General features: G+C 49.1%; 1 protein-coding gene across 6 annotated transcripts in view; it reads left to right on the top strand.

Moving 5' to 3' along the window:
- The first annotated feature begins 4,070 nt into the window (after positions 1-4,070).
- The window catches only part of TNIP1 (TNFAIP3 interacting protein 1), a 47,107-nt gene continuing 31,511 nt past the window's right edge, over positions 4,071-19,666 (top strand). For 4 of the 6 annotated variants that reach the window (XM_005897326.2, XM_070374648.1, XM_070374649.1 and 1 more), the window contains exon 1: positions 4,072-4,230. The gene's annotated coding sequence lies outside the window, so the exon portion shown is untranslated. Of the gene's footprint in view, positions 4,231-19,666 lie in introns of all 6 variants that reach the window. The other 2 variants (XM_070374647.1, XM_070374650.1) reach the window with 2 other exon arrangements.

Genomic DNA, 19,666 nt, shown 5'->3' with positions numbered 1-19,666 from the left:
AGGGTCCCATAGAGTTTGTGGATAGTGGGATGGAACCTAGGGAGGCTGCATTCCTGGGTTTAACACTGAAGTTCTACTCAATGCATGTGATTCACATCTATAAACCACTATCTTTTCTTGAATGCCTACTGTGTGCCAAGCTCTGGGCTTGACTTATATGATCTCATTTATCATGATCACCTAAGGGGTAGGTAATCACATCTCCACTTTTTAGAGAGGAACAGAGGCTTAGAGAGGCCACCCAGGAAATCAGTGTTTGAGTGGTTACAAGCCCATTAGTTAGGTCCATAGTCTGTGATCATCATGAGTGTTGAGTTTCTGTAAGAAAGTAAGAAAAATTAGGGCACATAATGCAGTGGAAAGAGTATATATGACTTGGAGCCAAGGTCCCGGGTTTCAACTCTGGTTATATCACTCAATGTGTGTGGCCTTAAGTCAATCCTTACTACATCAGTCCCCAACCTCTTTGGCACCAAGAACGGGATTCGTGGAAAACAGTTTTTCCATGGACTGGGGTAGAAGGCATGGTTTTGGGATGATTCAAGAGTGTTACATTTATTTCTATTATTATTACATCAGCTCCACTTCAGATCATTAGGCATTAGATTCTGAAGATGTGGGACCCCTGCTTTTATTACATGGAAGACTCAGTTTACTGATCTGCCGAAGAGGGGATTATGATCAATATTCCTATGGCCTTTAACATGGTGGAATGTTTGAAAGTCAGACTGGAAAGGACGAAAGGGGTGAGTGTAGTTACCGGGGTCCAGCCCCGGTTGGATTCAGGGATTCCCTCAGGAGGACGGCGTTGGCGATTTAAAGAAATAGAGAAAGAGATAAGGAAAAAATTTCTCAGTTAAGAAAACAGAGGAGAGAAAAGAGGCTGATATTCCTTGCTTTACGCAGAAAGCCAATAAAGCCCCAGCACGGGACTTGCTCTGTTCACGTAGGCTGCAGGCACCCTCTCGAATCGCGAAAGGTGCCCCACCTTAGGCACCTTCTCGAGTGGGTCTTAGAAGCCCAGGCAGGAAAGTGAACACAGAGGGCCTCTGCGCTCCAGGGAAATCAGCCTGAAAAGGAAAAGGAAAGAGAAAGAACGACATGGGGAGACCAAGCTTCGGTGAGCAAAGCCTGTAGCTTTATTTTTAGCAGGGACTTTTATACCTCAAGTTGTACATAGAAGATAATGGGGGATGCAAAGTCATGTAAGGTCAGCAGACCTTAATCATTATCGCAAATACAAAGGCTTTGGGTGATTTACATCATCTTCTGGTCAGGAGACCTGCTAGCATTTTTCTTCTGATAAGAATTAGTCAACCAGAAAAACTTATTTTCTCCAAAGGTGACTTTTCTTAGAGTTTAGTACTACTCCCCGAAAGCACTAAACAGAGTTGCATTCCTATAGGGCAAGGGTGCTGTGGGGGTAATTAAGGGAAGAATTTATTAGCTTAGGGGTCTAAGGTTATTATTAACATTAGAGCTTCTACTTATATTTCTTATATATCAACTATATTAATCAATACACTCCCAGGAACACAGTGGGTGAGAAATATGGAAACTTGGCAGCAGGCATTTACTCGATAAAGATTTCTTCTATTAGTTCTATTTTAATAATTTCTAACTCCCCGAGAGGCTCTGCATTGTTAGAATAACTAAGTCTCCTTGTGCCTCATATGGCTGGGAGGCCGTAAACAATCACATCCATAGCTGTAGGAGTCCGGAAACCTGTTAGGTTGGTTAGAAGGCTTTCTGAGGGGATCACAATTGGAACACACCTTATTATACCCTGGAGACTTATAAACTAGAGCTCTAAATTGCTTTCTTATAGATAAGAGTGGTTGGGGATAGCCCCTCATGACTGTCAGAGGAGTTGGTGGAAGTCATGAAGCAGTAAAACAGACAGGCTCAGGTTTTTGGGGTAGACGCTCAGGCAGGCTCAGAGGGGCACCCCTCGAGTTCTGGCTTGCTGTGCCCACCAGATCTCTCCCACAAGCCTTGTCATGGGGTGGGGACTCCCATGCTGGCTCCCGGCATGTAGTCATCACTTTGAAGAGATGACTCTTCTCACACATTGTAAATGTTAAGAAAAATTATCCAAAAGTAGGGAATCAGGCAAAAAGATGACTGTGTGACCTTTTTATGCCATTCTAGAGCACTGTCTAACAAGCCCACCTCTAGGAGTCATCCTGCACTTTGTGGAATGAAACAATTCACCTAATTCTCTAAGGTCAGACATTTAGAAAAACAGCTGAAGTAGTTTGGAAACAAGACGCAAATAATTGGAGACTCTTCATTTTTTAAAATAAATTTCAGTGTTCATGAGAAGACTTGGGTTGCCCAACCCAAGTTGCCTTTTAGGAAAAGGCAAATTGGGAATTACAGACAAGAGCAGAACAAAAACTAGACTGGGGGATCCTAATGGGCGAGGGGATGCCTGAGAGCTGCAGTATGAATCAGCCCAAGACTGTAATCTCCCAGTACCCTTCCGAATTGGTCTCACTCAATGGTGCTTTGTTTGGTGTTCACATCCCTCTCTCCCTCCCTGTCTTCAATTTATTTTTGCAATTAAGATGAACTAGAATTAATATTGTTTTGAGAATTTGATAACCCCTTTGAAGTAACTAAAAGCATCACAGGATGTCACAAAGCCTGAGAGTACTTAGGTAGGGGTGTGTGTGTGTGTGTGTTCATGTACAGTCACAGTTAATTTACAGAGTTTTCCTGTAAAATGAGGGCCTATATGGAATAGGTCCCCAGATCCTTTCCAAGGATGAGGGCCTGTCAATCACTAAATTTTCTATAGTTCCAGTGAAATGAATCTTTTAGAATAAGTTTTTCATAAAGCTGTATTACCTCAATTTAAAGAGCTGTTCTTTATTCCTGTTATAAAGCTGTTCTTTATCCAAGCTGTTCTTTATTACAAGGCCTTTCCACTTTTTTTTTTTTTTTAATTTTACTTAAAAATTTTTTTTTTTTGGCCAGTGTGTGAGATCTCAATTCCCCTACCAGGGATGGAAACTGTGCCCCCTGCAATGGAAGCTCTGAGTCTTAACCATTGGACTGCCAGGGAAGTCCAGGCCCTTCCACTTTTTGAAATTAAAATTTACCCTCTTTTCTTTTTCCTAATTTTATTTTTAAACTTTACATAATTGTATTAGTTTTGCCAAATATCAAAATAAATCCGCCACAGGTATACATGTGTTCCCCATCCTGAACCCTCCTCCCTCCTACCCTCTTTTAAATAAAATGATGGGCTTAAAAAAACAAGTGTTCCCAACCTTCACCATGTTACTGCTCCTGCCAGGTCTGGGGACTCTCACAACCTGTCTGCATGATCTGACCCAGGTATAGGTAGACGGTAGGAGGTGGGCTCCGGATTTGCCCACTTGGGTTTGAATTTTCGTTCAGCCACTTACTGAGGTCTTCTAATCTCCCTGTCCCTTGTATCTTAATTTATGGTTAAAAATAAAAGTGGGGGCTGGGGATAGAAAACCATCTCACTAGGGTGGCTGAGCAAATTAAATAAAGCTTACCAAGTCTGGAGCAGTAAGGGCGCAAAAAACGTCAACTGTGACAATAAGATTCTTTAAGGGTACTTTCAGCTCAGAATTTCCGTGAGCTCTGTAAGAAGTCTCGGGATCGCCCTGGACCGCACTCTAGGACCCGGAGCTCTAGCTTTGGCTCAGCTACAAATGCTTACTGCCTTTTGGCAAATCCCCTCCCCGCGCTCTGGTCCGCGTGCCCCTCGGCCCAAGGAAGGGGTGGGTGGTCTCTGCGGCTCCTCTCTGCTCTGAAATTCCGGCTTTCGGGGTGGCCCCTTTCTGGCGCCCGGAGTTTCCGCAGCTGGGAGTGCCGCGAGGGGTGGCCCGGAGGCTACCTAGGGGCCGGCCTGCGGGACGGGACTCTTGCGGCCAATCTGCAGACTGTCTCCGGCCCCCTGACCTCCGGTGGCTGCTGTTTACTTCGCTGCGTCCCACCCCGGCGGCTGCGGGCCAGCCCAGACGGCGCCGCGTGATTGGGCAAGCGGCCTGTCAATCGCTGGGGACTTTCCCAGGGGTGGGGCGGCCCGGCCCCCAGCACTTCCTAGTCCCTGGCCAGGTCCCCCAGCCAGGAGCTGGGATCCTGCTGAGTGCTGTGAGGCCAGAGCCTGGCGCGGGCCTCTACCCTGTCCCTGGACTCGGGACTGGACGCCGAGAACGGGGCGCTGTCTCTCAGGGTCCCCACCCTCAGGTAAGCCGGTTGGGCGGAGCGGGAATGGAACGGAAGGGAACCCGAGACCCGGCCGTTCCGAGTCTCGGCAGTGACCGGGCGTGGCGCGGGGAGGTCAGGCCCGGCCTGGTGGCCTGGCTTCTTGGCTCAAGGGCTAGCCTCGAGGCACGCGGCGCCTCCGAGGGTGGCGAGGTCCGGCCGAGTGGGGAATCCCTGACCCGCGCGGAGGGTGGTGGGCGCGCGTGCGCACTGAGTGGGCGACCGTGTCTGGGACCAGCGTGCAGTCCGTGTGCAAGGCGTGCAGACCGTCGGGGTGTGTGTGTGCGGGCGTGGATCTGTTTACAGTATGGGAGACCAGTTTTGGAAGCAGTGTGCACACGTAATGAAGAGGAAAATAGCTCATTGGGCGCTTTCCAAGTGCTGATTTTAACTCGTTACATGTATTAAACTCATTTGTCACTGTCACCCTCAAAGTGAATTTGATTATTATTATCCGTATTTTACAGTTTAGGAAACTGAGGCATTTGGAGATTGGGGTCATACAGTTAGAGAGTTGCACAATTGGGATTTGAACTCTAGCGTTTGATTCCAGATTTCGTTCTATACTTACTGTTTCTGTTGAAAATATTTTGCCCTCTGTTGGAGGCAACATTTGGGTGCATTTGCAGGGCAGCTGTAGTGAGTTTGGGGGAGGGATTTTTGGGTGTGGAGTTTCTACATGTGTGAGTTTTGCGCTGTAGAATATTTATCTGCAGGAGAGTGCGAGGTTGTGTGTACATGAAAGTGATTGTATTATACATTCATTAATTGTATGGGAATTTTGTGGGTGGGAATTTTGTGCGACTGCGTGAGACTGTTTTGGTTGAGGGGGGACTTTTATGGGTGATGCAGAAAAATCAGCAATGTTTATCCCCACCCCCTTGCAGAATGACAGTACAGAGAAATCTGTGGATTCCTAATGCATCATTTTTATTTCACAGTATTGTCAAAATGTAATTTAATCAGCTCTTACTCATTTTCCAAACAATGTGGTATGGTAGAGGGGAATTCAGCACCTGATGAGAGATCCGGAAAGAGAACTGTCTCTCTCTTTTTTTTTTTTTTTCCCCATTCCTGACAATGTATACTGCATTAGGAGGCTGGAATATTTGTTAGCACAGGCTCATAGCAATCCTATGATGTATTAATATCCTTGTTTTACAGCAGAGAGAACTAAAGTAGTGAAAAACCAATAATGGTGATAGTAACAGCTTACATTTATCAGCACGTACCACGTGCCAGGCACAGTGCTTTACGTTTAGTATCTCTTTTAAGCTTTCAACAACCCTCGGAGAAAGTCACTCTTAGTAGCCTTAATTTTCAGATGAGGAAACGGAGTCCCCAAAAGGTTAAGACTTGCCCGATACTAGTAAGCCTTGAACCCTGAGCACTATTTCCTTTCCACTATCCTGGCTGTGTCCTGGAAAAATAATATGATCAGGGTCTGGCACTTCATGGAAGCACCTGATCATGTCCCTCTGGAGACAGCAGCCCTGAGTGTCCTGTGTTCTACATACTTAGGTGAATCTGTTTCCCCCACCCATGGGCATCCGTGGGTATGGCATGGGACTCCTGCTGAGGGTTGCTGCCTGCCCTTATTCCCACACCAGGGCCTTTGGGGCCCCAGGAAGCCATGGGGTCTGACTCATACCCTTACTCCCCAGTCCTGCCTGTGACTTGGGCCCGGATGTCCTGGGTTGGGTTGGCCGACCTGATTTGAACACCTCAGAATTGTAAGAGGTTGGCTATTGGCCTCCCTCTCTGGGTGCTCCCGGGTACTGTTTTGGGTACTGTTTTACTCTCACACTCACTGTGATTTAACCACAGCAGCCTGCTTTTTTCTCCGCGTTCAACATGGCAAGTTTATTCTTGCTTAGGCCTTTGTGGATATTGTTGCTTCTGCCTGGAACACCTTTCCCCAGCTCTTTCCACGCTGGTTCTTCCTTATCTGTCAAGTCTCGGCTCAAATGTCACCTCCTCAGAGGGGCCTTCCCTGACCTTTCTATGCAAAGTAACTCATTTTTTCACTTTCTGTCATATTACTATTATATATATTTTTGATACATTCATCATGCCTTGAAATGACCGTGCTTATCTGCAAATGAGAAAGTGTGTGTAGAGACACTGTATATGTCTGGGAAACAGTAATTTTTAGTGTTTGCTTGTTTGTTGTCTTTCTCTTTTCCTGGAGTGAAAGGGTGAGAGCAACGACCTCTTTAGTGTTCACATGTGCATTTCTGTTACTAGATAAGAGTGTCTGGGGTAAGACTGCTGGGTTTGTTCAAAGGATGAGTAGAGTAGAAGAAACTAGAATAATGGTGCATTTCACAGATAAGAAAATTGAGACCTAGAGATGGGAAGGAAGGCCCATGTCCCAGAGAATTAGTGGCAGAGTTGGGGTGAGAGCCAGAAGTTGCTTCCCACAACATTATTTTTCCCTCCTGATAGTCAGGAAACGGATCCTGCCAGTCCTCTGGCGTGGTGCTGTGTGGAGCGGCATGGTGCTCATGGTTCTCTGTCCTCCAGGAACATGTTGTAGACTGGGCAGAAATGTGCCCTGAGTGCTAGCTGGAAGGCATAGTGTGCCAGCAGTTGCCTGGCACTGAGTCTGGGTGGGGTGTGATGCAATTTTGGGGGTGCCAGGTGGTCAGGGGGCTTCTGTAGGGAAGTGACTTCAAGGCCAGGCCCAGCCAAGATGAGGAGGTACAGAGCTAGGCCTGAGCTCCTTCTGGAACTTAGGAAACTGGGCAGAGGATTTGGGGTAAGGCTCTCCTGGGTTGGGGGAGCTGACCAGCTGGGCTAGGAAAAACCCTAAAGTCTTGACTGCCAGGCAGAGAAGTGTCAGTTTTTCCCTGCTCCGTCGGCAGCACTGGGAAGTGATCAGAGCAGCTGGTTGGTAAACCTGAGCATGCATCAGAATCCCCTGGGTGGCTTGTTAGACAGACTGCAGGGCTGCGTCCCCATAGCGGCTCAGCCAGCTGGTGGCAGCGGTGCTGGGGCCGCCAGACCAGCTGCTCTTTGAGAACCCATGGTGTGGCGTGCCTGATTTAGAGTTAGCACACCAGGACGGGGGCTGCGCCTGCTTCCTCATCTGTAAGATTCTGTGACGTAAGTGCTGCCTCCAGAGGGGTGCACATGAATGAGACAGTGCCTGTCAAGCACTCAGCTCAGGGCTGGCGTGGGGCTGGTGTGGTGTAAGTGACCCGTCGCTGCCGGCTGCTGAGCCTCATTCAGTCTTATTAACAATGCTGATCTTGAGGATGTTGAAGGGATTTCAGGAGGAGATGATGAGGAAGGTCAGATGTTCCAGGCTTGGGCATAACTTGCCCTTCATCCTCTGCCACCTCTGGACCATTCTGTGTCCTCTCTGGATGGATCGTCCTTTGTGGTATCTCAGACGTGCTTCCATCCCTGTTTGGAACAGTGGAACTGTATACGTGGGCGGGCCACAGGGATGAGCCAGCCTCCCCTGGACCGCAGCACAGCATCAGGGAGCGCTCTGTGGGCGGCCCCTTCCAGTGCTGTTACAGGTGGCTCGCTGCGGCAGGCCCACCTCCTCTCTTGCCCCCTTGTTTTCCTCTCTGCTCATGGCTCACTTGACCCGTTGGAGGGAGAGGAGGGAGCGGGGGAGAGGGAGGAGTAGGATGTATGGCAAAAAGAGTGGACAGCTGGCCAACAGAGGATCCGGGTTTCCTCGCCTCTCTGTCTCCACTGTCCCCTGCAGCCGTGGGCGAGTCTCCCTCCCTTGGCCGGCTTTGGTGTCCCAGCTGGAGAGTGAGGGACTTGCACTGACAGGTGTCTCAGGGCCGTGGCCCAGTGACCGGGCTGCCTTCTCTTCCCTGGCGATTTCTGAGTTCTGCTACTGGGCCAGGCCTTTCTGTGCCCCACCTCCTGGCTTCTTGCTGCTGCCCCCCTGCCCTTCCCTCCTTTATCCTACTCCTCTTTGGAGAGTGTCAGCAGCTCTGTGAAGTGTTGCCAGAAGGAAGGTACAGCCACCACGGCCTGGCCGCTGGCAGGAAGTTTTTATCTGCGCTCCCCCCATGATCAGCCCAGGACAGTCAGTCACTCTTCTGATAGGAACGGATGACTGGGCTGAGGAACGGTGGCTTTTTGTCCAAGGGCTGTCCCCAGGCAGGGCTGAACTCTTGTCTTCCCAGGGACCTCACCCTGAGGCTGTTCCTTGTGTCCCTGAGCACCTGCTGGTGGACAGGCCGGTGGCCCAGGCAGGGGTGTGTGTGTGGGGGGGAGGGGGTAGTGAGGGAGGGCTGGGGATGCTATAGGAGTCATGTCACCCAAGGCGTCCTACTCAGCGGTCAGAGCTGGTATTTTTAGGGCGGGCGTGGGGGTGTCCCATGAGTCAGGGGCCCTTGGTTTGGTCTCCACCCACAGTGGAGGAGGCTTACACCACTCTTGGCTGGCTAGCAGACCATGATCCTGGTCAGCTTCATCTCTGTGGTCTGAGGAACGCTGGTCTTGCCACAGCCCCACTTCTGCCTCTGGGGTGCAGCCCCCCACCCTGATCCCAATCTCTGGGAAGAGGAACAGGGGTCTGAAGATGGCAGCATTAACTTTTAGAAAATGCAAAGGAATCTTTCAGACGCAGAGAGTAACATGCAGACACTTGGGAGAGCCACCATTCACATTAAGAAATAACATATTCTGTTCATTTGAAATTTCTCCCTGATCATCTCCTTCCCCACTCTTCCAGAAGTAGCAAGGGTTATAAATTTAGAGTTTATTCTCTTGTATTTCTCTACAGTTTTATTGATATTATAAATATATACATCCCTAAACAATATGTAATATTGTTTTGTATGTTTTAAGATGTTACTTAAATGTTTCCAACTGTGTTCTTCTGCAGCTTGCTTGTTTTGCTTCTTATTATGCCTGAGAGATTCATTCCTGTTTGGATCTCTAGCTCTGGCCTACTTGTTTCTCACAACTGTATAGTATTAATAGGGGCTTCCCTAGTGGCTCAGTGGGAAAGAATCTGCCTGTCAAACAGGAGATGTGGATTTGATCCCTGGGTTGGGAAGATACCTAGGAGAAGGAAATGGCACCCCACTCCAACATTCTTGCCTGAAAAGTCTCATGGACAGAGGAGCCTGGAAGACTAGAGTCCATGGGGTCACAAAGAGTCAGACACGACTTAGTGCCTAAACAGCATGGTACTAACATTCACTGGTATGAAGTGGCCCCAATGTCTTTATTCATTTTCTTCTTCGTTAGCTTATTTCCAGTCTTCACTGTTGAAACGGGACATCTATGGCTTTTATCTGGTTGGTGGTCCCTGGAAGCTATTCCCTTCCTAGCCATTGTGGCTCCTGTTGGGTTAGCCCTTCAAGGTCTTCAGGGAGATCTGGGGATCCTCGTTGGTCCTCACAGCATTTCCTTGGGGAGAAGAAACCAGGAAAGTGAGGTCTGCTCAGGGTCACTTGGTGAGGGAGCGGAACCAGGATCTGAACCCTGGTTTCACAGAAACCCTCTTTTCACCATATTTGGTATGAGGGGAATTCTCAAAAGTTGTCATCTTCCCCCATGGAGAAAAGTTACAGGGTTGGAGAAAGCCTTTGTTGGAACCAGCTTTGGGCATTTGGGGCACCAGTACACAGGAGGACAGTTGAGTCTCCCTTCCCTTTAGGCCCAGGGTTGGCCTAGTGCCCTTTGACCCTATAGCTGATAGGCGAGGGGCTCCTCCTGGGTCAATGGTGCCAGCTGCTGGGTTGGGGGGTGGGTGGGTGGGGAGGCCAGGCTTCTAGGCACGGCGCAGGTGCACCAGTGGATCCCAGGAGCTGTGAGGAGGCGAAGGCTAGCAGGCTGGAGGTGCCTGGGCTGCCTTCTCAGCCCTTCTTAGGGGGCATTGGCAGTGGTGAATACAGGCTGGGGACTGATGATCAAGAGGGGGCATTCTGCTTGGTCCTTGGGAACTGGGCCACCTCGAGCCCAGCTCTGCACCTGTCTGGACTCGGCTTCCTCTCCAGCAAAGCGATATAAGGCCCCATGGGAGGGCCCACGGGCAGTGGACGGAAAGCTTCACCTTTGTTCCCACACCAAAGTCTGGTGCTTTTCCTCCCACCTTTGTCGCCTCAGACCCAGCCTTGACCTTCCTTAAGCTAGATCCTTTCTGGAAGGTTCCAGGTTGAAACAATCTGCAGTTGCCAACTCTTCATCTGCAAAATTCCTTGACTAGAAAACTCAACCCTGGAGTTTACCTCTTGATTTTTTTTTTTTAAACATTCTGTTCACTGCTTTTTAAGTCTTTATATGATAACTAGCATCTACATTTTTTTCTCTATTAATTTCACTTGGGTCAAATATTTCCCAGAATGAAATTAGAGGACAGGAATTTCCTGCATATATGTAAATTATTTATCATGAAACAATATACATCACAGACTGTTAGAATTGAGAAAGACCATAGAAATATTGATTTTACTAATGAATAAGTTCTTTGGTTCAGGTGATGAAGTCCCTCCTGATTTGTGAACTAGTCCCTATAGCCTGTCTGTGCATAGGAAGCAGATTCATAATAAGGAGGCTCTCATCCCTGCCCTCTGCCAACCAGCCTCATTTGGTGCTAGAACAATAGCCCTTCCTTATTGTTCTGACTTTGTCAAGCAACTTAAAAACAAAGTCAACTCCCCCTTTAAAAGAGTTACAAAATAACATGTGCTCATTGGAGGAAAAAAACTCCAAAAACTCAAGGGATGCCAAAGGTATAAAGTAGAAAATGAAAGTTGTCTTTGTTTCTCCTTCTTCTCTTCCACCTGTTTTTTAAAATCAATTTTAAAAATAGAACAGGCTAGATTTCTCTTGTAAAGAGTTAAAAAATCTGTTTTAAAATAAAGGTTTCCTTTGATTCCAATCCCCTAGCCCAAGTCCTTCTCTAGAGCTGACTACTAGCAGCGGTTTGGTGTGTATCTTTCCACCTTTTCTTATGCATATGTAAGATTTTATTGTATATGTATATGTTTATGCACACATACAGGGCTTCCCTTGGTGGGTGAAATGGTGAAGCTCTCTGGCTGCAATGAAGGAGACCTGGTTTTGATCCCTGGGTCGGGAAGATCCCCCGGAGAAGGGAATAGCTACCCACTCCATTATTCTTGCCTGGGAAATACCATAGACAGAGGAGCCTGGCGGGCTACAGTCCATGGGTTTGCAAAGAGTCAGACTCGACTGAGCAACTAACACTAACACACACACACACACACACACACACGCATACACTCACACACATAGTTGTGTGTGTACGAATGTGTGTAACAGGATAAATAATACCTTATTATACATCAATACTTTGCTTTTTTACTTAACAGTATTTTATGGGCACCTTTCTGTCATTGCAAAGCAGGCTGCCCATTCTTTTTGATGTCTGTGTACTATTCCATTGAATGAATGCACCACAGTTTATTAAACTAGCCCCGTCTTGACGAACGTTCAGGACATTTTTGCTATTAGAAACCGTGTGTCAGTGCGCATCTTTGTCCAGTCTCTGTACAGTGATACAGAGATTTCTAGCTTCTTAAATAGGTGGTCACTGAATGAGTTACCTCTGGCCCTTTAAATAATTGAAACTTCGTCAAGCATACTTTTTTACAAGATAACTTTCATCTCAGCCATACAAACCTGATTTTTTTAAATTAATTTTTATTGAAGTATACTTGCTTTACCGAGCCTGATTGTTGACATAATTGAGAAAGGACATTCTTTACCGTGGGTGACCCAGGTATAAGAAAAGCAAATGTTCACTACATCAGTAGAAACATAATACCTAAAAGGGTGGAGATGAAAGTTCCTCTGTTTGGTCAGGCAAGCCACATCTGGAGTGTTGTCCATTTTCAAGGTCAGATACAGATAGGGTGGGAGTGGAGGGGACGGGGTGGGGAGGGGTCCAGAAACCTGTCCCTGCGGAGAACAGTGCAGGGAACAAGGGCTAGTCTGCTTCTTGAGTGCTGCAGGTTCCGAATCTGCTCAGGGCTGAGATGGAGGAGAGGGGCATCTTGTTCCTTATTCTCAGGGACCCCAGAGGGCAGAGCAGGGGCAGTGGAAGCAGAACTGGGAGTAGCTTCACTGCAGTTAGTGCTGGCTGCCCGGGGGTGCTCCTTGGGGAGGATGTTGGTTTGGGTCACTAAAGATGGTCAACCAGAGTCCCCTGGCTCTCCTGCGGACTGGATAAGCATGGGTCTGAATCTCCCCTGAGCTTCCATTCAACCTGAGGCGCTAAGCCCTGGTGACTGCTGGCAGTCAAGGGCAGACTGACACCTGATCTCATGCAAAGTTAGTGGCACACAGAGGCAGCGGCTGGGAACCTGGGCGTGTTTCAGGTAGTGGAACGACAGGACTGGTGTCCTCCCCCTGAGCTTCAGCCTGTGCCTCTCCGTCAGCGCAGGCCAGGGAAAAGGCACTGGTGTGGAGTCTGATAGAATGAGGTTGGGTTCTTTGTTCTGCCACTAACCAGCTGTGTTTCCTCAAGCAAGTGACTTATCTGAGTCTGCCTCCTCATCTGAAAAATAGAGATGATGCCATCCAGCCAAGAGGATTGGTTTCCTTGCTGGAAAATAGGGATAAGAATGTTCATCTCTGTGTGGTAAGAAGAAAATAAGGGAATCCTGTGCATAATGACGCAGCACAGCGCCTGGCATGTGGGAGCACAGAGCTGTCAGGGCCTATCCCAGCTTTAGTTAGATACTCCTTGGTCCTCTTATGCAGTTTTCAGCCAACTAAGGGCCTGGTCCTCCCCACTGTGCCTAGGCTGGTAGTGTAGAGCTTGGATCTTGGAGGCTAAGTAGGGACAGTGGGGCTCTTTCTGGGGGTGAGTCAGTGGATGGGAGTGGGGAGGGACATGGGAGATGCCAGCTGTGCTTGAGAGACATGACACTCAGGCTGACCTGGAGCCTGGATGCAGACCAGAGGGGAGGGCAGGACCCGGGGAAGGGCTGCAGACATCGTCTGGGGGTTTCCAACTGCTCTTGGGAAGGCGACACACCCCTGAGAGCACTGCAGGAGGGTTCGTGAGGCAGGACATCCACTTGGGCATTGGGAGGGATGGGAGCTAGGGTGCATGTGTGTGCGTGCTCAGTCATGCCCTACTCTTTGCAACCCCATGGACTGTAACCCATCAGGCTCCTCTGTGCATGGGATTTTCCAGGCAAGAATACTGAAATGGGTTGCCATTTCCTACTCCAGCGATCGAATCCCTGTCTCCTGCATCTCCTGCATTGACAGGTGGATTCTTTACCACAGAACCACCTGGGAAGCTTCTGAGCTGGGGAGAGTAGCCTTTTTAAGATCAGAAGACTTTAGAAACAGATGGCAACATATTGTAAGTTCTGGAATGTTAGAACTAGAAGAGGCCTTAAAAATTGTCTAGTCTGCCCCCTTATATTGTATTATTGCTATTGTCAACAACCCCTCCTTTTAGAAAACTGAGGCCAGGTGATGGAAAATGTTTGCCATGGTGTATCTAGACTAGAAGGCTTCCCTGGTGGGTCAGTGGTAAAGAATCTGCCTGCCAATGCAGGAGACGTGGGTTCGATCCCTGGGTTGGGAAGATCCCTTGGAGGAAATGACAACCCACTCCAGGATTCTTGCCTGGGAAATCCCATGGACAGAGGAGCCTGGAGGGCTATAGTCCATGGGTTCACAAAGAGTCAGACATGACTTAGCGACTACAACAACAGCCTCCACTAGATCCCATGATTCCTGAGCCCCACCCATTCCTCATATTACACTGTGTGCCTGTAGCCTCTTTCTTACTGAATTGTTTGGAAAGACTGATTAAATCCTTGGCTTCTCACTGGTGAGATGCTGGGGTGGGCTCCTTGGGTACACCCTGTCTAAAGTAGGTGCAGTGTCTCTGCTGACAGTCATCAGGAGGACTCTGTCCGCTCTTTGATGGATGGACCTGGAGCCACAGTTTCCCTGATTGTGAAATGGGTGGAGTGGTCTGGAGGTCATCGTGAAGTGTGGAAGTGGGAAGATTTTTGTTTTAGTTTGCGAGATGTTTCATAATGCCTCACTTCCTGTCAGCCCTTGGGGGACTTGCAGGATATTCCCATTTACTGTTGAGGAAATTGAGGCTCAGATGATTCCTGATCTTTCGTGAACGTGGCCTTGGTCCAAGGGCTTCTCATAGCTTCAGTTTCACCAGCTATGGTGTTGTCCCAGTGTTCCTGCTTACAGTTATTTGCAATTCACAAGAACCAAGTGGATGCTACAACCCATCAGCTGGGCTGTTAGGGGCTGCCTCAGCCTTTTAGTAAGAACCTACTAAATGCCAGGTACTTTGTGAGGTATTATAATTATTATCATTTAGGAAATCTTATTACAAAATGAATACATTTCTTTATTAAATAAATCAAATAATTAGGAAATAAGTGAGAACGCCCTTCCAATTGTACGCATATTGTTTCATTTAGTTTCTTTAATCTGACGTCCATGGCTTCTGGTTTTTTTTTCTGTTTTGCAGATGAGGCTCAGAAAAGGTGAGGGGATGGTCAGTGTCACCCAGCCTGCAGGGGTGGGCAAAGCTGGGACCAGGGCAAGGCCCTGGGGCAACGTGTGAGAAGGCTTCCGGCTCAGGGTCTCATCCTGCTCTTGGGCTCCCCCTTCTTTGTTGCACCCTACCTGCCCCATCTGCTTCCGTCTCTGATCCTGCCCTGTTGGGACCCTTTCTTCCTGATCCAGGGCTGTACTATCTTCTGTGTGTGTGCTGGGTCCCCTCCTCTTTCTTGCCTTGTGGCTGGCTGCCAGAGTTTGGGTCTCCGTGGATCCTTAGGCCAGCATGAAGACGTCACCCAGTTTCTCTCTAGTCCAGGCTCCTCTTCTGTGCCCATGAGGGAGTTGAGGTCCACAGAATGGACAGCTTGCCCACGGCCATCAGAGTGTGCAGTAGAGTAGGTGCCAGGACTTCTGACTTTCTGTCCTTGCCTTCTTTCTGGAGACCCTTCCCTTTGCCACACTGTCCCCTGCACCCACCAGCATCCCTGGCAGCCCCTGCCGTTCCCTGGGGAGGTCGCTTGTGGCCGCTGTGTCCTCCCAGTTCCCAGTGCCAGAGATCTACTCAGGCTGTCTTCCCTGGGCTAGCGAGAACTTCACTTCCCCCAGAGCCGCAGGGTCTGGCTGGCCTCAGGATGCAGCCAGTGCCCAGTGGCATTAGATCAGGCGAAGCTCCCAAGTGGGCCTTAGTTTCCTCACCTGTGGAACAGATGTCAGCCCTGCCTCCTTCCCAGGTTCTCGTGACAATCCAGTGGAAAAACATGCTTGGGAAATCATAGCGATTTTGCAAATGTTACTAAGCAAATTCATATCATTTGGGGACTCTGGGAGCCCTACTCCTAGCAGCAGCACACAGCTAATTGAAAGACAGCCTCTAATGGGCTGAAGTGTCTCCGTGCAGAGGCTTCATTTTCAATTTAGCCTTTTTCAACCTTTGTCTTGGGTGGAGGTTACCATCTGGGCCCATGCCCCCTCACGTCTCCTCACCCACCCTCCCCACCCCGACTCCTTCCCATCCTCCCATCCCCACCCTCTGACCCCTACCCACCCCTCCCTCCTCACCCCACCTCCATCCCCTCGATGCTGTCTCCTCCTTCTCTTCTGGCTCCTTCAGTTTCAATAGCATCATCTCCATCTTTACACTCTGTGGTCACTGCCTGACCTGTCATCTGTCTGGGCCCTTTTCTGCCCCCAAACCAGGCCTTTCTGGTTCCAGTGGGCGCCCCCAGGTTTTTCGGGGTGGGCTGTGGGGACTTAAACCAGGATCTTGTTTTGGAAGAAGATCTGAGCTGCCTGTGTCTTCACCCCCAGCTGTTTCTGTTTTTGCACAGTGGGTTGGTAACTCCTGCTGGTGGGTCACCTGATCTGTAGCTGCTACACCCAGGCCCATGTGGACACAGAGTCCATGCTGGACTTGGCAAGAACCCGGAGAGGGGGGTCTGCAGTGCAGTGAGTAAGTGCAGGAGCAGAAATGGAGATGGGGCAGTGGCAGACTGGAGAGAGAGCAGGGGCCCTTCCAGCTCCATCCTGACATCGTGTGTGACCTTGGTCTTCATGCTCCAGGGCCTGCCTACTGCCCTCACACCCTGAGTGAGGGTCAAATGAGCTCGTGTCCCAGGATGCCTAGGTGCTGAGCTCCAGTACTGCCCTAAGTGAGGCGTGGGGGTGGGGTCAGTGCCTCTTTTCCCCTGTCCACACCCATCCCTTGGTCTGTGATGCAGGGAAATGTACCATCAGCGTGGGAGACAGGATGGTGACGCAGGCCCTCATTCCAGGAGCCTTGGGGCGCCTGGTAATGGACTTGGCCTCGTTGTCCTTGGAAATTCCTGTCCAGCTCTGTCATCCGGGGAATGAGTCCCCTCTCTAAGAAAGATCTCAGAACCACACAGACCAGGAGGAGAGTTCCCATCTGCCCGAAAGTCATCCTGAAACTGCTGCTGACCATCTGGGCATGAGGTCAGCGGGATATGGAAATTCCCTGTTCCCCTCTTTGTGTTTCTTGCCTCCAGAAGTCCAAGCCATCCTTTGGGTAGCTCTTCTGGTCTCCAGAGAGGACTTTCTCACAGTAGGCTATTTGGTCTGGGCTCCCGCAGCCTGTACTCTCCCCCTGCGCCCAGTTCTGCCGACCCAGGCTGGAGTCGAGAGAATAAGCCTGCTTGCCCCTCAGCTGCTTCCCCTGAGCCCCCTTCCCTGGAGGCTCCCCAGTGCTGAGGGAGAGCATGCATGGTTTGGAGAATGTGAAGGTGGGATTTCAGTTCCTGGGTCCTGCATCCTGCTCTGTTGCTTGGTGTTACATCTGGGCATCTCCAAGGGAGCTTAGTTGTGCCAGGCTCACTTCTAGATGTGTATGGCTGTCCCGGTGTCTCTGGTCAGTGGATCACAGTTAGGCTCTCAGGATGTTTGCACATGGCTTCTCAGGAGGCAGGTGTAGGATTAAGGGTGCCTCTGGTCCTTTCCGTCTCTCTGCTCTGATTAGAGATTTCCTGGGGCTCTGTTTTGGACCACTCTGACAATACCTTGGTAGACCAGTTGGACTCAGCGCCTGCTCTCCTGGAGCTTCTAATCTATTGGGCAAGCCAGATGTGGAGTAAAAGTATTCCCAAATTATCACGTATTGTCAACTGTGAGTTCCATGTAGGGTGAGTGTGGAGTGGTGAGCAGGAATCCAGACACCTGCTGTCACTTATCACCAGAGGTGCTTAGGGTTCCTTTCAGGTCTCAGTCTTCCCATCTGTGGACTCCATGCAGTGTCAGTCACCTCTCGCTTTCCAAGTGCCAGGCCTGCACTGGCACCACAGATGAGGAGAGCATGCTCCCGCCTCCAGGAGATTTTCAGTCAGATACATAAAGACTTACCCCAGTCATACGTATCCCATTCTGGGCGTAAGGGCCTGCTGGAGAGGCACACAGGAGAACGGGGAGTGCAGAAGTAGGAACCCCCCAACATCTGCCAACGTTTGGAGCTCCTTGCTCCATGCCAGTCACTGCCAGGTGCCTCACCCACACTGTCTTCTAATTCAGTGAACACTTCAGAGCTTTCTTTGCTCTGCTGTGTAATGTTGATCTTTTGAGTTAAAAATAAGTCTCCCATAAGCTGGTGACTTCTATGTTGGGTGTGTGAGCAGCTGTCCTGTGCCTCTAGGCTCAGTGGGTGTGGGTGGCTCGCAAATGTGTGTTTCTCTTGTCAGTCTTTGGGGGACGGGGGTCTCACTCACCAGAACTTTGTTTTTCTTTCTGGCTCGTGGCATCCCAGGGTAATGGGGACCCTGTGGCCAAAATCCTTGTTATGTCTTGTGCTGTAGGGCAAGGGAAACAGCCCAGAGTGACTGGATAGATAGCTCCATGTTATCTTGCAAACAGGCTTGAACTTGCCTGTTGCCCCTCTGGCCTGAGTCTTGTTGGAGGGAGCTGTGTGAGAATAGCAGGCGTTCGACTCAGCTTTCTTAGGTGGAACTGGATCTGCATCTCGCCTCACTTGCTGGCTGTGTAATCCTGGCTGAGTTTCCTAACCTCACTGAGCCTCCATTATAAAGTGAGGATAATACTATGTATTTTCGGGCTGTTGTACAGCTTAACTGAGATAATGCAGCCGAAGGATTTAATGCAGTGCCTGGCAAGTAGGTTAATGAATGAGCTGTTATTATTAGTCTTTTTTTTTATACTCTTTTAGCAAAGCACTTGTGGGTGCTCAAAGGATCTTTGAGGACTTGTGACTGGAATCATTTTGGCCCTGGGGGTGGTGATCTTGGGAGGGAGGTATCGGGCTCCAAGTCCTTCTGGAGCCCCTGGTGGTGGAAACCTTTGGAGCTCTCCTGTGGTTGGTAAGCTCTTTGTAGGGCTGGAGGCTGAATCAGGTTTTCAGCCTCAGGGCCTTTGCACTTACTGTTCTCTCTGCCTGAAATGATATTCCCCCAGATATCTGCATGGCTAGTTCCCTTACCTCCTTCAGGTGAGCCCTGAAGGCGAGCCCTCCTTCCCTGTGAGCCCTTTCCTGACACCTTCATTTAAAATTAAGGCCCTACCTCATACTTCCTGCTTAATTTTTGTCCGTAGATATTTCCATTGCCCCTAATACTGTGCTCATCTCTCTCACTGTCTCGCTTCTTCCACCACTACCATGTAAGCTCCAAAAGGATTTTTTTTTTTTTTTTCGGTCTGTTTTGTTTGCTGATAATTACCTAGCACCTAGACTAGCATCCAGCACAGAACAGATGCTCAACTAAGTCACAAAAGTCAGATTCCTGAAATCATTTTGCACAGAGGTTTCAGATGAAATAAAGCCAGTGAAATCGAACAGAGTAATGCAGAGCACTTGCTGCGCAAGCAGATGGTGCTTTGATGGAAAGTACATCTGTTCATTAGAACTGGAAGGAGGAAGGTGACAGTGTCAGTTTGTATATTAAATATTAGTCAGGGGGTTTTCTTTTTCTTCTTTCTTTTAGAAAGCTAGCGTACATATAAATGGAACTTCGGATTGGATGACTTGCTTATCCCTTTGGGCACAACATTTCACTTTAAAGATCACTGATTTAGTGTAAGACTTTCATTTCCCCTCCGCAGAGAGGGGAAGGGACTGCCCACGATCCCACAGTGAGTTAATAGTTAGACTATTTATTCATTTGATAAGTGTTTACTGGACATTCCCATCAGAGCTAATACCCTGCTGGGCGCTGGGGATGCAATGATTCAGGGTCCCGCTTCTTCTGGACCCCATCAGTAGGACATGAAGCTCATGTGTTTTGACTCCCAGGCCAGTGCTTTTTCTTATACTCTACATTGCACCTCACAGTTGACTGCTGTTCCAAATGAACTGGTGGTGCAATGAGGCTGCTAAAAGAAACTGACGGTGTTCTTAGGTCACATGCATAGAGGCAGAGTGTCCAGACCAAAGGAAGTGACTGTCCTGCCCTGCTGTACC

This window comes from Bos mutus, chromosome 7 (genome assembly GCF_027580195.1).
Source record: "Bos mutus isolate GX-2022 chromosome 7, NWIPB_WYAK_1.1, whole genome shotgun sequence".
NCBI classification, from domain to species: domain Eukaryota; kingdom Metazoa; phylum Chordata; class Mammalia; order Artiodactyla; family Bovidae; genus Bos; species Bos mutus.
Note: the sequence above shows the minus strand (reverse complement) of the source record. Positions and strands in the feature narration are given on the sequence as shown.